We start from the raw sequence: 18,675 nt of genomic DNA on the forward strand, positions 1-18,675 counted from the left end.
CAACCCACACACATTCCCTAACTCCTCCCAGATCCACAGCACCCAACTACTCCCAAACCTTGTTCTCTCTCTCTCTCTCTCTCTCTCTCTCTCTCTCTCTCTCTCTCTGTGTCTCTCTGTGTGTGTGTGTGTGTGTGTGTGTGTGTGTGTGTGTGTGTGAGACTTACCAGGGGCTGCACCCTTAAAGAAACCTCTTCCACAAGAAGCTACCAACAGTCCAATGGCAGCTGGCCCCTGGTTCTCTTTAATGAGGCCCCATGAATGTGGTGTTGGTATTTTAGGTATTTTGGTCAGTTTTTTAAGAACTTCTTTACTTAGTTGTTGATTCAAAAGTACTCTCATCTCATCTATGTAATCCCAGGTTCAGTTCCAGAATCATCCAGTCTTCCCAAAGACTCCTACACTCTTCTATTAACGACTGAGACCTGGGCTCTGAATTTGCTATGCTTTCCTTCTTACAGTGATGTGGATGTTCTAAACCAATGCCACTGACGGTCGTACAGTTCTGTGACTGTGCTGAAAAGACACTGAGTTTTCCACTCATGTGTGTTCTCGTGTATGTGCATACGTGTCTATTTGAGCATGCATGTACATGTGTGCTCATGCCCGTGGAGGCCAGAGGACAGCCTTTCACCAGACACCATTCACCTTGTATTTGATACATGCTTTCTCACTGGCCTGGGCCATGCCTGCTTGTGGGCCCAGGCGTCTGCAATCACTGCCTCTCCAGAGCTGGGATTCCAGACGGGAGCTTCTAGGCCTAGCAAGACCTCGAGCTTGTGTGGCAAGCACTTTACCAACTGAGCTATCAAGCTCCATAGTCTACTTTAAATGTGTGAATTATGACATATGACTACAACATACTAAATATACATACATAAAACATGCATATACATACAACATACTAAAAAATAAAATGGGGCTGGAGAGATGGCTCAGCGGTTTAGAGCACTGACTGCTCTTCCAGAGGTCCTGAGTTCAATTCCCATCAACCACATGGTGACTCACAACCATCTGTAATGGGATCTGAAAGCCCTCTTCTTGTGTGTCTGAAGACAGCTAGTATACTCATATGCATAAAATAAACAAATAATTCTTAAAAAATAAAATAAAATGAGTCTGGGGAGGTATACTATTTCATAAAGCAAAGAAGAGATCTATAGACAGAAGAGGTATAGAATGACAAATCCCTTGCCAATTAGAATCAAGTGTGGAGTCTTGGATCACCAGAAAGAATATATTTAAAATGGTGTCTACATACCACTTACTTGTAAAAAAAAAATGTTTTAAAGAGAATCAGACTATCCCAAATCATTCAATTTCTAGCTCCCTTCATGCCTTGGGAGCAGTACATGTGGCCCTCTTTAACTGGAGCTTTGAAACAATGGGGTGGAAAGAACAACAGATCAAAACCTCCTACATTCCTGGAAACATTCGGGAGTCTAAACTAGTCTGTCCTTAATGGGAAACACAGCAGTGGTTTGGGGGCATCTGCGGTGAACCTTTAATGTGTTCTGGCTGGCAAGATGTCTTCTCCATTCCATTCACCGCAATGAAACCGAGACCTGGGGCCATAGCATACTGCTACAGCCCTCAGAAAACACAAGGCTGGACAGGTGTGACGGCTGCTCACTCTGAGGGCAGGCAGAAGCCAGGGCTCTCTGTTTCCATGCGTGGGAGACTATTTATTGGCATAGAACACTGTAGGAGAAAGAAAGGGAGATGGGGACTCAGACAGAGGTAGGCATATAGACAGACACCTCTGCTGTTTGTTTCATGAGGTGTCCTGTTGGCTTTCATTCTTGTGTTCGATTTATAGTTTGTTCCACAGCCAATACACTTGAAAAAGTACAGATGTAAGCAAAAATGTGTATAAAGAGATAAATAAGGATGTATATGGCCTTCCGTAGCCATCACCCATAAATTCAAACAATCATGGATGGACCAGAAGTATTTGGGTAAAGACTGCATCTGTGCAAAACATGTAAAGGTTCCTGTAACAATACATTCTCCCCATAAGCTACTTAGGACCATAGACTTAACATTGTGTTAGATACTATAAGTAATCAGGAAATTATTTCAAGTATGCAGGAAGACAAGCAAAGGTTAGACTCAAATGTTGTATGTCATTTTGTGTAAGGGACTTGAGCATTCCCAGATTTTGAAATTCCTGGGTGGTCCTGGAACCAACTTCTTGCAAATACTGAAGGAGGTCTATATTTGGTGAGATTGTAAAGTTACAGTTAAGATACCTCCGTAGAGCTAGACTTAGTGCATCCAACTCGGGCTCTGCTGCTCATCAGCATAGGGCCAGGAAAGTTTTCTCTCTGGCCATGATACCTATTCGGTGAGAAAGAAGCAAAGCAGGGGTAGGGGTAGGAATGGAGAGATGGCTCAGAGGTTACGAGCACTGGTTGTTCTTCCAGAGGACCTAAGTTCAATTCCCAGCACCCACATGGAAGCTCACAACTGTTTATAACTCTAGTTCCAGGAGATCTGACACAGACACACGTGCGGGCAAAATACCAATGCACACAAAAATAATAAAATAAGTCAACTATTAAAAAGGAAATAAGGAAAGTGACTTAAGAGCAACAAGCACAGGTGGTGTTAATATTGTTGCTTCTTCACGGGCAGTAAAATCAGAAGTATCCAATTGTGCACAATTCCAGTTGCAACAGCATGCCTACAGAAAAACACTTCCCACTGAGATAATCTCTTAATTGCTTATTTCCTCTACTTTGAAAACTATTTTTAGTAATTATTTATTTTGGTCACAAAAGTCATTTTTGCTGTACATAGACACTCGGGAAGAAAAGGTTTACAGAGGAACTAAAGATCACCGTTATCCTGTCTCTTTGTGTGGAAAGGTAATACCGCTCACATTTTCTTTTTAATGTTTTTTTATCCTGTACATTTAACCACCTTGAGATAATGGTGTTTATAGAGACTGTCCATTTTATAGCAAGCATTATAAAATTAGCTATTTTATCAAAATTATTCATAAGCTTCTTGTTAAATATGGCATATTGACCAAGTGTGTTTATATTCGCTCCCCACGAAGGCTATTTAAAATAAGAATACAGAAATTTAAAGTGTATACAATCAGAGCGACAAAGGGAATGTGAGTCAGACAAGTAAGAGGCTGCAACAGAAGGCTGAAGCAGAAAATCAGCACATTAACTCCAGAGCAGGCAAGGTTGCAAGCCCAGGATCCACGCTGGTAGACAGCCCAAGAAAGGCAACTTCATCTGACAGAATTCATTCAGGCAGTCTGGTCGAGGACCAAGTGTCGGTAGCTATCAACAAAGGGCAGAATGAGATGCTAAACATAAAACTGGATCATTCGCCAGCACACACACACACACACACACACACACACACACACAAACACACACACACACACACACACACATGGGGGGGGCACAAAGTTCAGTCTCTGGGAAAACTGTACTGAAGAAAATCTAGAGTCAAAGGTGTCAGCTCCAGCAAGGATGGGGAAGAAGGAAACATGAGAATACATTTAGCAGGACTAAGGGAAATGTGGGGTATGAGCTGGGAGGCTCCCCGGTTCTCTTTTCCCTTTCCTTCAACAATGCTAACAACCGGACTAGGAGATAATCTAGGAACATGGCTCAGTCGGTAACATGTCTGCTGGACAAGCTTGATGCACTGAATTTGGGTGCACAGAGCCCATGTAAAACCGAGACACTGTAGCATACACGTCTGTCAACTCTGCACAGAATACACACATGCTCAGTGACCAGCTAACCTCGCAAGTCACAGTGGTGACTTACAGCAGACCCTGTCTCAAACAAGATCAGGAGCAAAGACTGATACCTGAGATTATCCTCTGGCAACCTTGTGCCTATGCACTACACACACACACACACACACACACACACTCACACAGAGAGAGAGAGAGAGAGAGAGAGAGTAATATTGAAGTTTTTATATGTCAATAAATGTTAACAGCAGATGTACAAAACAAAACAAAAGACGGAAAGGTTCTTCACTCCCATCACAAAATGCATGCTCCTGAAGAGGAGAGAGTAGGGTACTGACAGCCCTTCAGCATGTAATATCAACCTGCTGCATGCCTTCAGTTAGGGAGTGACATTCCTGTGTACAGTCTCACTCTTCCCAATGACCAGAGGCTGATGTCTTTTAACAAGGATGTCTGTGAGAAGGCTGCTAAAGTTCTCCTCTCCTCTCAGCCTACATGAAGAGAGGTCCACAGCCCCACATAGGAAATAAGTGAATGAAGATGTTAAAAATGGGAGGTTTCAGAGCTGAGAAGGAGGTATGCCAAATGTGGTACTTGAGTCAAGAAACTCTCCCAGAAAGGAGAGTCAAAAAGCAAATTAGCGGGAGACAGAAAATTAGAAAATTAATCAAGGAAATTGATGTGTAAGTGATGTACTAACAGAAAAAAAGAGAAAAAGAAAGGAAGAAGGAAGGAAGGAAGGAAGGAAGAAAGAAAGAGAGAGAGAGAGAGAGAGAGAGAGAGAGAAAGAAAGAAAGAAAGAAAGAAAGAAAGAAAGAGAGAAAGGCAGAAGAAAGAGAAAGGCAGAAGAAAGAAAAAGACAGAAGAAAGAGAGAAAGAAAGAAAGAAAGAAAGAGAGAAAGGCAGAAGAAAGAAAGAGAAAGACAGAAGAAAGAAAAAGACAGAAGAAAGAGAGAAAGAAAGAAAGAAAGAGAGAGAGAGAAAGGCAGAAGAAAGAAAAAGACAGGAGAAAGAAAAAGACAGAAGAGAGAAAGAAAGAAAGAAAGAAAGAAAGAAAGAAGGGATGGAGGGAAAGAGAAATAAAGACAGAAGAAAGAAAGAAAGAAAGAAAGAAAGAAAGAGAGAGAGAGAGAGAGAGAGAAAGAAAGAAAGAAAGAAAGAAAGAAAGAAAGAAAGAAAGAAAGAAAGAAAGAAAGAAAGAAAGAGAGAGGGAGGGAGGGAGGAAGAGAAAAATTGGGTGGGAATTTTTTTCAAAGAAATAATTTTAAAAGTATGTTTCTTGCTTTAGGGGAATCATAAAATTTATAGCAAGATGAAAGCAAACATACTCAATAGAATAATATTCTTTGAAATGTGAGAATGCTAGAAAGAAATAAAATCTTAAAAGCTGTGGAAATCAGAAATAGTGTTACGTGTGTATCAGACTTCTTTTATAAAAGCTTTAAAAATGTATTTATTGTCTGTGTGTGTACACATAAGCATGTGCATTTTATGTACCTGTGCATGTGCGTGTGCATGCGTGTGCACACTCCTGCATTCATGTGAAAGTCAGAGGACAACTTGAGTGTTGGCTCTCTGCTTCCACTGCATCTCCATGCAGTTTAGGGACTGAACTCAGGTCATCAGATTTGACAACTGCCAAGCTGCTGCCTTTACTACTGAGCCATCTCTGTGGCCCCAATATCTAATTTCTTTACAGCAATCTCTAAAGATAGAAAGTACTGAGGAAGGATTTCAAAATCCTTAGAGGTAATGATTTTCTAACAAATTGGGGAAGTAAAAGAGACATTTCCAGGTAAGCCTTATTCACTTTTACCTTTTCTGTTGGCCGCAGTGGTAGAAACCCTGGCAGTGGCTATCAGTCAAGAGAAAGAAAGAACAGGGCTTTCGGTTTGGAGAGTGGGGCATCAAACTGGCCCTGCGTATACATATCAGGAACAGATGTCCATGTTAGAGAACATACAGATGGCCGGCCGGCTCGGACACTTGGCAAAGTGATATAGTGCTTCATCCCAGTTAGAATGCCTGCTGTCAAAAAGGGAAGAGAAAAGCTTTAGTGAGTATATAGAGGAAGGACGACTCTTAGCTGGTGGCTTTGGAGTGTACATTAGTGCAAGCATATGGAGGGAAACATACATGTGTGTAGATGTATGTATGTAATCTCAAGCATAGAATCTAACAACCCCACTACCGGTTGAATACTCGTAGGAAATTCAATCAGTATGTGGAAGAGATGATCTTCACCCCCATGTTCATTCACAATATCCAAAATAAGTCTGCTAGCTTAGGATGTAATTCAAGAACTTGGGAGGCCAAAGCAGGTGAATTTCCATGAATTCAAGGCCAATCTGGGCCAATAATGTGTTTCAGGCAAGTCTGAACTGCACAGTGAATCACTTTCTGAAAAACAAAACAAAACTACAGTCGCCAAAATGTAGACTTAACCTACATGTTCATCAATGGACAATTGAACTAAAAGGGGAGAGTCTATATAAACATAATAGAAGCTAGATCATCCTTCAAAATGACTGAAATTCCGCATTTGTAGCAACAGGAAGAAATGAGACTATAGAGTAGGCAGTGATGATCAAAGAATAACTCATATGTCCATGCTCACTGGGTGCTTATATGTGCTTATATGTGTGATAATACAGGAATAATGTCAATAATCACTTAGCACTAAGGTCAGTAAGGTGCTTTTCAGGTAGAAGTGTTCTATAATGTTTACAACTGATAGTGTGTATTGTTCACCAAAGCAGGAACTGGAGGATACAGCTCAGTTGTACAGTGCATGCCTTCCACGTGTAAAGCCCCAGGTTCAACCCCCAAGCTGCCTTTTCTCTCCAAATCCGGACTGGCATATGAAGTCTTATGATTATCTTACACAGTCTGGACATGATATATCCACCCACTAGCAGTCTGCACCAGGGATGGCCACACCGCCTCCCTTGCCTGTGATTCGCCACTGCTGCTAGCAAGATATAAAGTTCTGGGTGTTCCTTGTTGATGTTGTATACATTTCAGATGTTAGGTGTTCTGGCAGTTCTATGGTATTGTGATTTTAACATGCTTCCTGCCTAAATACTGTAGCCTTGTATACTCTGCTTCTATGCACTTGATTATCTACTCACAGAGGTAGAGTCCTGCAGTATTCATCCTACTACTGACATATCGGCTCACTTACGTTATAAACACGGGCTTTCTTTATTCAGCTGAAGACTATTGATAGTGTCTATACTGTGTTTTGTCTATTCACCTTTCAACAGACTCTTAGATTGCTTCTGTATTTGGGCTTTCATAGCTAGTGCTGCCCTGGATAAAGATGTTTGGATTCCCCTTCAAGATCCCAATTTCAAGACTTCTGACATATCCAGGAAGTAGGATTGGTGGATCATACGGCAGCTCTGTAAGAAACAGTGATCCTTCATAATGCAAACACTCCCATTTCATAATAAGAACAGTAGAGGCTTAGAGCAGTGCAATCAACCAGGCAGCTTATTTAAGGACCTTGCCAAGTCAAGCATCCATCTAGATTGGGTTTATGAAACCTACATGCTTCACCACTCCGCCCTTTGGTTGATGACTGGGAGAGTACACAGCTCCCCATCGATGCCTGCCTCCCTCTGTCCCTTGCGGTTTCCTTTTTCTCAACAAAAGTTGTGTGAGGGTTCATCTGTAGGTTTTATAACTTGTCTACTTGAAAGCTTATCGACTGCATACTCTTGTCTGCTCATATTTGTCTACTCTAAACTTCTGGTTTGCAGGGAGGAGTTTAGTGGAACTTGGATGTTGGGGGAAATCGCTAGACCAGCAGGCATGCTCAGGGGCTAGTGATTTCTGGTGATTTGTAGCTGGACCTAAACAGGCTCCTTTGAAAATGGACCACCAGACTAACAAACAAGTTCAGCTTGGGGTTTTCACACTAGTGATTCTGGTGTTAATATTTGATCACTTTATTCTTTATAGGTATTGGTTCTCAATAAAAGAGAAAAATCTTACATTTATACTCACAAGTAAATGAATAATTCTTTCTTTCCCCCTGAGTTCTTTCTCATCTTTAGAACCAAAAAGTGCACTACATTTACTCTTTTTAAATGGTGAAAAAGAGAAAATACAAACTAAGGCTTTCACATTGTATAATACCAGAAAAAAAGCACAGCAGAGCTCAAGGAGCCCTCACCTCAGTACTTGTAGCCAAAACAATAGCACTGACCCTGGATTTTGCCTCACAACCCAAAATAAATGTCTGTCAGATTAGGCAGATATTAATTTATGGGAGAAGATGGAGGCTAGTTTTTCCTTGCAGAATGTCAATCAAAAGCTCTAACGAATAAAGAAATAAAGTCTCACCCTCAGAATACCAAATAAGCATTGCTCCAGGCAAGATCGATCAATGAATGCTAAGAGTGGGCCAACTTCAAGAGGAAATAGAATTTTCTTATCCTCAAAGTATCTTCCCCATAAAAATCTTTATCAAGGCCAAAGAGAAAACCAGTAGCTTTATTTTTGTGGTAGAGACACTGAATAGACACAATCTTTGCCAAAAAATTAGGACTCACACTTACCCAGTTAGAGGAACTATAGCATTGTGTGCCATTATGCACAAAGGACATAGGTCTTGTAGTTTGCTGAACAAAATGATTGTGATGCTATTCCTGGTTGTCAACTTGACTACATCTGGAATGAACTACACTCCTGAATTAGAAGACACACCTGGGATCCATCTCTTGAGGCATAGTGGCCATGAAAATCTTTAATCCCAGGAGACTGAGGCAAGCAGATCTCTGAGTTCAAGACCAGCCTGGAAAAGAGCAAGTCCCAAATCCAGGGGTGGTGGTACACACCTTTAATCTGGGCCATACCTTCTGCTGGAGACCTACGTAAGGTCAATGGAAAAACTATTTGTTCTTCTTCTTTTGGCTTGCACTTACTTGCCAGCACATCTGTTGGAACCTACTTCTTCAGGATTCCAGAAGACGGGCTGAAACACCTAGCCTTATGGGACTGAGCAACTACTAGATTCTTGGGCTTCCCATTCATTCACAACTGCCCATTGTTGGGTTCATTGGACTGCAGACTGTAAATCATTCCAGTAATTTCCCTTAATATATAGACATTCCATAAGTTCTGTGACTCTAGAGAACCATGACTAATATAATGTATGCACTTCAGTTGGGATCCAGAAAGTAACAGCCCAAACCAAATGGAAGAGGGGGTCTTCACCAGTGATCTTCAACAACAAGGTCATGGTGTTGACTTTATCTTGGAAACATAAAGTGTGATCCACTAAGGGCAAAAGAGAAATAACATGTAAAGGCAGCATAAGACCCTGAAGATATTAGCCTTGTGGGAAATATATGTGTGTGTGTGTGTGTGTGTGTGTGTGTGTGTGTGTGTGTGTGTGTGTGTGTATATATATATATATAGAGAGAGAGAGAGACTTTTATTAAAAATGGGAGAGACAAATGGAGATTTTTTCATTAGTGGCTCCTCCCAGTAGTATATTCTCTGCCAAATCTTCCCAGTACCTAAGGAGCCTGAGATGGAGAACTTGTCTGTATGGCCGTAGGGCAGCTGGAATTGGCAGGAAGCTGCACTCAGGCACAGGTCCTAACCCAATTGCCACATGCTGCCATGTGCCCACCTCCAGCCTGCAGCTGTTACTGCTTTCTCTAAGCTTCCAACACAAACACACACATACACACACTTTTGTGTGTATACATGCATACACAAGTGTGCATGTGCACATAGATACATTTACGCATACACACACACACAGAGGCAGCGATGGAAAAAGACAGACAGAGAGACTCAAACAAAAAGTTTGAGTCCCCTTAGGGCAGTGGTTCTCAACCTGTCTGTAGCAACCCCTTTGACAAGCCTCTCTCTCCAAAAAGTATTTACATTATGATGATTCACAACAGTAGCAAACTTATCATGGTGAGGTAGCAACTAAAATGGTTTTATGGTTAGAGGGTCTCCACAATATGAGGACCTGTATTAAAGGGTCACAATGTTAGGAAGGTTGGGAACTGATGCCTTTGGGGGGACTTTATGGGTTAGTGTCCTGTTTGCTTTCTATTGCTGGGATAAAGACCAGAACCAAATGCAACTTGAGGAGGAAAGACTTTACTTGGCTGACATTGAGAGGAGCCCAGGCAGGAACCTGGAGGCAGGAAATGAAGCAAAGACCACAGAGGAAAACTTATAACTGGCTAGTTGTCATGGCTTGCTCAGTTTCTCTTATTCAACTAGGGAACATCTGAGTGGTCTAGATGCCCCTCATGCCAACCATTAATCAAGAAAGTGCACTCCCACAGACTTGCCAATAGGCCAATCTGATAGAGGCGATTCCTCAATTGCGTTTCCCGTTCCCTGATGACTTAGGCTTATGTCGAGTTGACAAAACAAACAAACAAAAAACAAAACAACCCCCCAAACAAACAAACAAACCCTAAGTAGTACAGTTGTTTCCAAAAATAAATGCCATAATTTCTCCAGGGTTAATACTGGGAGAACCAGGGGCCATGGCAAACTTCCCCCTTGGCAGGAGCCAAAAATGGTCTTCATTTTCGGCACCAGCTTAGCAGTTCTGAGCTGCATGTCATAATACATAGTTTTCCAAATTTCTTCCCCCAAAACCCTCACTCTGTGGTTCATCATTCTCGTCTTAGCACTGGGAGTAAATTTTCAAATAGCTGACTGGTTTATGACAGGCACAATTGCCGGATGGACATCTAGTTATATGACTTGGGATATTCAATTTTGTTTTATGTGCTTCAATAAAATTTTATCCCTTTATTGACACAAGTCTCACATAATTCTTTTTGCTAGCGATTTACGGCTCTTACGGCCATTTTATATAGATATATTTTCCTTTTGTTTTGTAAGTTGTTAATGCTGGTCTATAGAAAAGTTTATTGATATGTATAGCTATTTTTTAAATGTAGCTCTGCACTCCTTTCCTGTACATTATAATAAGAATGGGAAATTTTATTTCTAAATATTCATTCAAAACACAAGAACAATCAAAGCCACTTTCTTATACTAATAAGACAATGGAAACATTTATTTGTCATTTTGCAACATTTTCGAGAGTGTGTGACCAATCTATTTAATATCATTCCTCATCATAAATGTAATACATAGTTCAATCTACAGAAGACAATTTTAAAAGGTTCATTGTATTAAGAAGAAGCATAATACTTGGGAATATCTAGAGTTTATAATTATATGTGAACATACACACACCCTTGAATACAATGTGCCAAAAACACAGAGGTGTGTGTATGTGTGTGTCTGTCTGCAGTGTCAGGATTTGATGAACAATAAAATCACAAAGTTTGGCAGATTTACTAACAACAATGTGTCACAAAACCCTCCTGCCTTGGTGGCTTGGGTGAGGAATGCAGACTTTTCCATCCTAACCTTAATTATTAATACAAACTCTCACATCAAATAGTATATAGCACATAGCAAATCAATCAATTTGTGCATTCGTGTGTGTGTGTGTGTGTGTGTGTGTGTGTGTGTTGTGGTATGTGGTTTGTGTATGTAAGTGTATGGCATGGTGTGGTGTGTATGTGCTGTGTGTGTATGCATGTGTATGGACGTGTGTGTGTGTGTGGTATGTGTGCATCTATGTGTGTATGTGTGTTACAGAATGAATACAAGTTAAGCCAGGTGCGGCAGAGCTCAGTCTACAAAAGTGGGTTGAGAAAGAGTCCATGAAGAAAAAGGCCAAGGCCAAGCTGGGACTGAGCTGCCAGTGAAAACTGCTGGCGTCCAGGTTTAGGAGAAAAGCAGCAGATTCGAGAGTGAACAAAACTGAGCCAGGCTGAGAAAAACCACACCCGGATCAGGAGCTGTTTCGGAAAATATTTTTAAAAAACGACCCTTTCGATAAAATCTTGCTAGTGTATGCAATGGTGTCAGCGTTTGGATGCTGATTATGGGGTGGATCCCTGGATATGGCAGTCTCTACATGGTCCATCCTTTCATCTCAGCTCCAAACTTTGTCTCTGTAACTCCTTCCATGGGTGTTTTGTTCCCAATTCTAAGGAGGGGCATAGTGTCCACACTTCAGTCTTCATTCTTCTTGAGTTTCATGTGTTTAGCAAATTGATTCTTATATCTTGGGTATACTAGGTTTGGGGCTAATATCCACTTATCAGTGAGTACATATTGTGTGAGTTCCTTTGTGAATGTGTTACCTCACTCAGGATGATGCCCTCCAGGTCCATCCATTTGGCTAGGAATTTCATAAATTCATTCTTTTTAATAGCTAAAGGGATCTGCAACCCTATAGGTGGAACAACATTATGAACTAACCAGTACCCCGGAGCTCTTGACTCTAGCTGCGTATGTATCAAAAGATGGCCTAGTCGGCCATCACTGGAAAGAGAGGCCCATTGGACATGCAAACTTTATATGCCCCAGTACAGGGGAACACCAGGGCCAAAAAGGGGGAGTGGGTGGGTAGGGGAGTGGGGATGGGTGGGTATGGGGGACTTTTGGTATAGCATTGGAAATGTGAATGAGCTAAATACCTAATAAAAAATGGAAAAAAAAAAAAAACCGACCCAGCACGTTCCCGCACTTGTGCCTCTGCCCTGGCAGCCAAACAGGCCATGAACTGTCGGGGCAGTGGCCACCTGTTTTTATCTCGTGGAGACTGACTCAGAACTCCACAATCTCTCCACCCAGCTCTCTAGGTTCCCACTGGAGGTTGCTACCATGCTAACCCTGTTTCAAATCCCCCACGGCCTTTGTGGTACACATCTGGCAAACCCATGCTTGGATGCTGTACCTTTCTCTCTTGACCCCAGATGAGCTGCCACGTGAAGGAAAACGCAACACAAACTCAGCTCAGAAACGATGGTAACTCAATCTCTGGGCACGACAACTAAAACCTAATTTTGTAAACCTTATTAAAATCTGATTCTTCTAGGGGCGAATCTTTGCGGATCTGCCATGTTACTGGGAAACTCTAGCAGCTACATCTTACCTCTCTGCTGTCCCATCCCAAAAAGGACCTAACTCTCCCCTGCTTCCTCTCTTCCTTTGTCCAACCTCGAAGTCCCGCCTACTCACCCAGTGATTGGCTCCTTTGTTCATTAAGGGATTGGTTCACAAGAAGCCACCTGAGTACTTAGCCCAGAGCCAACCACAACAAGGAGCCAGAAACAGTGGTCAGAGACAGATTCAGACAGGTGAGCCAATGGTCCGACGTGCGCTGAGTAGGCCAGATCACTGGTGGAAAATGGATTCAAGCTGGGGAGTCCCGGGTTCTTCACAAACACACACACACACACACACACACACACACACACACTCTCTCTCTCTCTCTCTCTCTCTCTCTCACACACACACACACACACACACACACACACACACACACACACACACACACACACGTTAGGCGAGAGGTTGCTATAGGCAAGGGCATTATACCCTTTCCTCAATCTGGTATGACCTATAAGCTCTTAAATCTAGCCTCCCCAGTATGATTTTTTCATTTTTCTCAAGTGCCTTCCAGAAGCTCTCATCCTATCACCTGGTGTGTACATCAAACAATGGACAGGCAGAGAGCTGATAATCACAGGGCCTTCAGCTCAGCTTGGTCCCCAAGGCATCTTTGAATTTCTGACCCTGTCTCTGCTCTTCATTTCTGTGGCCTTCACAGTCCTATGCCTCACTTCAGCAGCTCGATTTGACCCTGAGACTTGGCTCAAAGTATGAGCCTCAGGCTCTGGCTGGACTCTGTATCAGTGACCCTGGCAAGGTGCATGTTTTATTCCTGGGGGAATTCGTCTACCATCCTGAATCTGTCTCTTGGGCCTCTTTGGAGGGTTGTTGTTGTTGTTGTTGTTTATTTGTTTCTGAGATGCGGTTTCCTATATCCCAGACTGGTTTCTAAAGTTACGTAGCAGATGATGACCTTGAAGTTCTGATCTTATTGCCTCCACTTCGAAAACTCCTCTCCTTGATCTCTATGCAGCCTCCTTTACCTTTTGTGGCATTTCATAACCTACAGGCACTCACACTCACACCACACAGACACACACCACACACATACACACACATACCCCACAGACACATATGACACACACACATATACACACATACAAGTATTTACTGGGTGTTGTATAATGTGTGATTGAGAGCTAATATTAGTAGTCAACTTGTCAGCTTGTTTTTTCTTTGAGAGAGGGAGAGGGAGAGGGAGAGGGAGAGGGAGAGGGAGAGGGAGAGGGAGAGGGAGAGGGAGAGGGAGAGGGAGAGCACCAGCATTTGTCTTGGCTAGTTATCAAGAAAGTTGGGACTCTAAGGCAAATTGCTGCCAAAGAAACTGCTGTGCCTTGTGAATTTATTGCTAGTCAATAAATTCTGACACTGTGGAAAGACACAGGGTATTTGTCTATGTTTCTGACACAGTAAGCTCGTGACAGTGATAAACTTACCTAGTAGCAAAATCTTAGGGACAATCTGAGCCTGACTCCTGAGGTAGGAGTCCTCGGAGTGGCTCACATCTGTGCCCAGCCCCACTCCCTGGGCACATCTGTGCACTCTACAAGGAAACTGGGCAAGAGATATCTATACACTTCAGAGGACCGCCAGCAGAGAACTATGGGGGGGGGGTTTAGGACCATGATGGACTAGCAGGAGTCAGCAGCTGGGACCCAGAGGTAGAGCAGTCAGAGGCAGAGCTTCAGTCCTTTAAAGTCCACTACTGTCTTTCGGAAGGCACTGTGAGGTATAGGATGTGCTTTGTTGTCTCTGAGGGCATTTGGGCCAACAGTAAGAGAAGTAGAAGTCCTGAGTGAAACCTGAAATGGTTCGTTTTCACTGTCAACCTGAGAGGGTCTGGAATCCCCTGGGAAGAAGATCCTTTGAGAGATTAGCTAGAGTATGTGGGAATCACCTTGACTAGTGAGGTGGTCTGCCCACTCTGGGTGGCACTGTCCTCTGAGCCAGAGGTCCTAGATTATATAAGAATGAGAGTCATGATCGAGCACCAAAAGTCAAACTTTTCAAGTCAGAATTCTTCTTCTTTCATTTGACACCCTGTGGATGTTCAAAGCTATTTTGGGAATAACCTAAGCGTTTGCAAATCTTACCAACAAAAGTAAAGCTGGATCCGAGGAGTGTCTCGGATCAGAACTTCTGATGGCTGAGGAAGAACTTCTCATTCTAACCCAGCTCTGTTAGCTGACCATCGGTCTCCTGGGCTTTAAAGCAATAAGATTGTCACTGCCCATGCAGCAGTTGCCTGTAAAGAGGCAGTGTTCTCTTGCATGTGACAGCTTAACTAAATAACACACACATGCATATATACATGTGTTTATGCATTACACACATATACATATATGTGTATATACACACATGTGGGCATGCACACACATACACACATATATGTATACACATATGTTTGTGCATTACACACATATATATGTACATGTATACACACAAATGTGGGCATGCACATACACACATACACACACACACATACATACATACACACACACAAATGTAAAGCTAAACAACTCTGCAGGCAACTACACCAGAGGACAAATCACTCCCTCTCCCCTGCCTGCCTTTAGGGGTTCTTGTGGGACCTGGATGCACTATCAGGAATCAGCAGCTATATATTTATAAGTATATGTATATAATCTGCATAATACATACAGATATGTAACACACAAATACATGTTTATACTTATATGCACCAGGAAGAAAAGGAGAGTGGATATTGGGCAGCAGGCCGAAGCTATGCTTACCTCCCCTCAGAAGCAGACATTCACTTTAATACATATTTATGTGCAGTTGACCCTCATCAGACTCTTATGTCTGTAAATGGACTCCCCTCAACCATGACATCCCATGGAAACAAAACTCAAGAGCATCGTTTTGGAAGTCGCCCCCACAGTTCCACTGTTCAGGGATGAGGGAAGAAAACCCTTGGCTAAATGTATCAGAGTAACAACAAAATATATTTCACCTCAAAAAAATATTTTTGAAACCAGATTAGCAAGCCCAAGTTTCTAGCTACCTTTCCTGCCCTTAAAACCACCCTGTGCTGGCTCATCTCATTCCTTCTCTGTCTACATTGCTCGCCCCTGGACCCACGTCCTCAAATCCGTCTCCCAGAGTTCATAACAGAGAGATGAACTCTTGGGCACAACTCTTCCCACTTCCTAACGCTCCTCAGCGTGGCTGTACCCAAAAGCTTGTCACTACTGACCTTCCCAGTCCTAAGGAGGGAACAAAAAGAAAAAAATTTTTTCACACTCATGTAATCCTTATTTCCAGTAATTCTTCACGTGTATGAGAGAAAAGGGTGAAATAAGATTATTTCTCCCCCTACTTAGGACTTTCTCAGTCTATGAGCAAGCTGTCCTAACCTAGAGTAAGCCTCAGGAGGACGACAACATAGAAGGTGAATATTCCCACCAACAAAAGAAGTTCCTTTCTTGTCATTCATGAGCCCCTCCCTTCCACAGCCCCTCCCCACCAGGTGTGTGGCTGTGTTCACTATGAGAGAGAGAGAGAGAGAGAGAGAGAGAGAGAGAGAGAGAGAGAGAGGAAAAAGACTGTTTATCTTCTCACAGAAACTCTGCCATCTGGGATGGCACCTGGCGTGAGATGTCTGCGGCTCAGCCCTTGTTTCCCAGAATGCATCACACCGACCCTCTGCTCGCCTCTTCGGAAGCTCTTATTTATGTCCTGTGTATGCGTAGACACAATAAACACGGGTGCACGTCTGGGAGTGGGAGTGTGGGAGCCAGGGAGCCTAGGAAAGGGGCTCCTCAGCTTTGTCTGAGAAAAGGGAAAACGGCAGCTCTTCCCTGACCAATCCCAGCCCTTTTCTTCCAGCCAGAGTGCAAGTGCCAGCTGAGCCCCAGCACCTTGCTTTATTGTGCGAAGTCAGGAAAGAGATCTCTCAATTATCTTCAAATTAACTGCCTCTTGCCATTATCCGCTCCCTGAGGACCAATCAGAGCGTGCGCATTAGCAGAGCTGGGCATCAGCCTAGCACTTCATCCACTCTCTGGGATTCCGTCCCAGCCACCTCCTCCCAGGCAAGCACTGAGCCAAAGTCATCTGCGGCTGCCATTTCTCATGACAAACTTTAATGCTTTAATTAGGAAGCATCCGCGTGTCCACTCTTCACAAACACCATATGGTGCCTAGCGCGAAATATGTTTCATTTTCACGAAGGCGAAGCCTTGGGAAAGGGCAGCATTTTGAATATCAATTGTTGTTCCCACACTCGTGAAGAATACATTTTCTGTGCTTCAAAAGAGACCACGATGTTGAAAAGAATGAGGGGGGATTTTTCTCTACCTGACAAAACTGGGTGGGTCGAGGAGACATTTTTGTGTGTGTGTGTGTGAGAAAAAAAGTAGAACTCAACTTCTAAAGATCAGAAATTCAAAGTCCTTTAGAAGTGAATTCCAGGAATCTTCTAAGCATTCTAAAGATTTAAGATAAGAGATGTCCTGTGTTCATATTTCCATTTAAAAAAAAAAAAAACTATGGAATACCATCTCTTAAAGAACACAGTGTGTATTGAGGCGATTTGGGGCTAGTCTTACCATGTCAAGCCCCCACCCCCACCCCCCACCCCTTGCCCCAAAAAGCCTTCTGCCTAGATTTCTTTAGGAGCATTAACTACTTTGCATCTTGGAAGGTGTGGACTGGCTAGGCATATGTGGTCAAGTGGGATATCGTCTTTGGATTTGGTTTCTTTTCAAACATCATGTCCCTGATAATAACAAACCCACATTTTCCAAAGTCCAAATGTCTCTAAAAATCCAAGAGCCGAAACGAGGCTGGGCTGGGGATGTTTTGTCAGGTGGGGGGGGGGGGGTGAGGATGAGGAGGGAGAGAGGCCAAATGCCAGCATGGGCCTTTTCCTGCTATTATGCAAATCTCTCAACATGCAAATGATTAAATAATCAAACCATTACAGGGTATAAATCAGTGATTTATATGTTCTTCCTTGCTCAGGCTACTTACTTTTCCTTTGTTGGAGGCCATGGGACAGGGTTACACACAGTCCCTGTGGAGGGTGGAGGGTTGAGTCAGGAAGGCTGTAATTAGTCATTCCCATCTTAAAATAAATACAGCAGTTGACACTGGGGAGAGAACATCAGCCCTGTCTCCCTGTTAGAGAAGACTGGTTTCTTTCTCCTTCATCACGGGTCCATATTCTCCTTCTCCACCCTAGCTCCGCCGTCAGTCACCTCAGCCTCCTCAGACTCCTCTTCCTCTGAACTACATAATTATAAGCTACCACATGTGGCGTTGGAGACACAACTTTAATTATCCAAACTGGAGCACACAACAGACTCTGAATCCAGTGAACAAAAGCCTATTAGAAGGTGATCCCCTGTGGTCACATCGTAATTATTGTCAGGGGCCATGGGGCCGTGGAATTATCCTCCGCAATATCTCACTAACCTCCTATGCTAGAGTCACGTGGCCGATGATTTGTGCCATAATCTCATTTCCTTTCATGGTGCGACACTGGAAATAAAGAGCCGGGGGGGAGGGAGGGCTCGTGCATAAGTCTGGTGGAAACTCAATTCAGGAGGCCACCGCAGATGTGCAAACACAGCACGGGCAGTAATTACTGCAACGAGAACCTCTGGCCTTCCACTCAGCAAGTGACGGCCTGGAAGGGAGGGTGTCACTGCTCACAGAGGCGGCCACTAAGGCACCTGGCTCCTGCAGAAGGTCCCCCTTAGGAAGGAAAAGAAACTGGAAACTCCCTGCCAAGTGGCTCAAGCACGTCTTCCCTGAGACTGTCAAAGGCCTATTCCCTTGCAACGGAAAGTCTTGCTGGAAACCTCACATGTAATGATCAGGCGCCTCTCCTTTCCCGTAACCTGCTTGTTTAACCCCACGAGGTGCTCACGTCTAGTTCTTTGACCATTGACAGT

At 43.2% G+C, this 18,675-nt stretch overlaps 1 long non-coding RNA gene across 1 annotated transcript; it reads right to left on the bottom strand.

Moving 5' to 3' along the window:
- Window positions 1–1,223: 1,223 nt before the first annotated feature.
- Gm41031 lies at window positions 1,224–18,286 on the bottom strand. Its single transcript, XR_873842.1, has 3 exons — window positions 17,750–18,286; window positions 5,544–5,755; window positions 1,224–1,701 (listed from the first exon to the last, which is right to left on the bottom strand). It is a non-coding gene; the product is annotated as a predicted gene, 41031 (long non-coding RNA).
- Between the last annotated feature and the right edge of the window lie 389 nt (window positions 18,287–18,675).

Source organism: Mus musculus, chromosome 13, assembly GCF_000001635.26.
Source record: "Mus musculus strain C57BL/6J chromosome 13, GRCm38.p6 C57BL/6J".
NCBI lineage: Eukaryota > Metazoa > Chordata > Mammalia > Rodentia > Muridae > Mus > Mus musculus.